The 2,737-nt window shown below is 34.3% G+C and overlaps 1 non-coding gene and 1 pseudogene across 1 annotated transcript; one reads left to right on the top strand and one right to left on the bottom strand.

Moving 5' to 3' along the window:
* Positions 1-303: 303 nt before the first annotated feature.
* On the bottom strand, positions 304-1,221 carry LOC145088771 (pectinesterase inhibitor 7 pseudogene; annotated as a pseudogene).
* A 1,079-nt stretch (positions 1,222-2,300) lies between these two features.
* TRNAK-UUU (transfer RNA lysine (anticodon UUU)) lies at positions 2,301-2,373 on the top strand. The gene has a single exon. It is a non-coding gene; the product is annotated as a tRNA-Lys (tRNA).
* The last annotated feature ends 364 nt before the right edge of the window (positions 2,374-2,737 follow it).

Genomic DNA, 2,737 nt, shown 5'->3' with positions numbered 1-2,737 from the left:
TGAGAACGCCCAGTAGCCCCTTTGATCTTTGCATTTTGTCGAGTTCTTGATTAAACTCATCTTATATACAAATATACAAATGTATGTTCTGTATCTTTTATATTGTATTAGATCACACTAATCTAAGTTCTGTATCTTTTACATTGTATTAGATCACAATACTAATCTAGATTCGTACTTGTGTTTATTCGGGTTTATTTGTTATTTGAACATGTGATTGTGAGACACAGATTGTAACATTACAATATGGTATTTTCACTAAAATATTTAGATTGTAGCTTACCTAAACATGTTACACAACTGTTGCAAAACTAATACTGTATTAATATGATTTTAAACTTTACCACCAAAAAGTACCTGACAACATTAATTCTAGAGATGGTAGGACCCAATTATTGATAACATCAACATTCAAACACTCTTTAAAACAACTTTTTTTTCACTCTAGTGAAACCACCCCCAGTCATGCTGCTTAATTGACAAGGAGTTCACTATAACCTAATAAATAAAATAAATATATTTTACAACAAAGCAGTGCCACTCTCTTTTTTTTTTTTTTACAATAAATATCTAAGAAATATTACTAATGAGAGCTAAAGCATTGCTTGTTAACTCTGCAACATTTACTATATACCCTCTAATCGTCTCCTTCATCTTCCCAACATTTTCTTCAAATCCATCCATACAAGTATCTTCATCTGTCAACGCAGCACTCACCCACGTCTTCACATTCCCCATTTTCTCTTCAAAATCCGGTCCATCCAATCCCTTCATTTCCACCACCGATTTCCGCATCTCATCCACCGAATCACTCATATTCTCCAAACAGTCCTCCACCGCCATCCCGTCCTGCATACTCACATCCCGCCCTTTCAACAGCTCCTTCACGGCTTTCGACGTCGATTTGGCACTCTTCAAGCTCAAACTCAGCGCCAGACTCGCCAGTTGCATTTGGCTCGATTGGACAGTGGTCGCAAACGGGGACAGGGTTTTGAAGCACAAGTCGGCGTACTTTGTGGCTTCACATGATGCCTTGATGAAATCGGTGTCGGAATCGGTTTCTAATCTGAGTCTTGGAGTCGCGGAGATGGTGGTGAAGGAGAGGAGGGCTAAAACTAAAAGGGATGCCATGAAACATGTGAAAGGTTGCATTTTTTTCTGTGGGTGTGGTTTCTTTGTGCAGTGTGTGTGTGTGTGTGTGTGGAGCTATAACTATAAGAGAGTGTATATAAAGTTAAAAAGGGTACTACTGTCCTACACGTGAACTGGTTGTCAAAAATAATTGGTAAAGACAACAGGAGATGATAAAATACCTTATCAATGGAATGGGGCTTACGCTTCCTCTTGTCATTCTGTGGTTCGTTTATCTTTGTACTCAAAGGGAAAACAACAATATTATTAAAAGCGAATAGAACAAACTTGGGAAAATCAGGATCATCTTCGAAAATAGTGATTACCAGATTTCTATAAACCTATATAATTAAATGCACAACTCAAGCACAATACAGTAATTAATATACTTGAAAACAAATGTAAATGAAATGAAATTTCTCTTCGGTATCCATTATGGTCAGGACTCAGGAGAAAGGTGCACAGTTTGCACTTTTAGGACCTACCATACCACGGAGATTTTTTTTTATTTATTTTTGCGAGAAAGACAGTGTACCTTACAGCATATATGCACTGAATAAAGACAGTCATGTGTAATTTTCCTTCTCTTGTTCACACAAACGATAATAAAAGATAAAAGCATGATGGGTCCATTTTTCTAAATAATAATCTGCAAAGTTTACACTTAAATGATCAAGATGATTAAGACTGGAAGAGTGCTGATTGCAAGCTTGACTCTTTAGAGGATCGAAATGTAATGAAATAATCAGGTACTTAATTATAGTACTTAGTTACTTACATTGTAAAATTGTCAATTGCTTATTTGGTAGTCAATTAGAAATTAAATATCCTTTTACTTTTTATTTTTAGTTTTCTTCCTACCTATTTAAGATGATGACAAGTGTACAAATTTAAAATCTCAATCAAATTTAAATTAAATTTAATGACACTTGTCACCATATAAAATAGATAAGAGGATAATAAGAACAAAAAATAGAAGACTATTTAATTTCTCTTTCACGTTTAAACTAGCTTGACCGAGTTTTTGTAAAATAATCATTTACTTTATGTGATTTTTAATTTAGTTATGAGGGTTGTGAACGTCATGCTATAAAATAAATGAAATGAACATAGAAATATATATCAAATGTATGAGTAATATATGATTTTTCGGTGGGTGAAAATGTATTGCCGTTCTAGCTCAGTTGGTAGAGCGCGTGGCTTTTAACCACGTGGTCGTGGGTTCGAGTCCCACGGATGGCGTTTTAGTTCTTGGGTTTTCATCAATTTTTTTAATGGACAAACTAAAATTAGATAGATACGATGAGAAAAATGGAAGTAAAAAAATCAACTAATTTTACTAGGTAAACAAGCCCAGTTCATCCGATCTAAATCAGTTTACAAGAGCCCGATACATATCAATCTGGTCTTCGATTATTAAAGCCCCTAACAAATCAAAGGAAAATACTCTGGACTCTGAAGTCTGGACCAATCCAAATTAAAAGTAGAAACAAGCCCAGTTCATCGTATCTCTTCATATTTGGTTGGAAAATGTTAACTGTATTCTTTTACATGTAGATCTTTTTTACAAATTATTATATAAATAAAAGTATGAATGTTGTATGTA

Source organism: Lactuca serriola, chromosome 2, assembly GCF_051521515.1.
Source record: "Lactuca serriola cultivar US96UC23 chromosome 2, Lser_US96UC23_V15, whole genome shotgun sequence".
Classification (NCBI taxonomy): Eukaryota; Viridiplantae; Streptophyta; class Magnoliopsida; order Asterales; family Asteraceae; genus Lactuca; species Lactuca serriola.
This window is presented reverse-complemented; position numbering and strand designations above follow the sequence as displayed.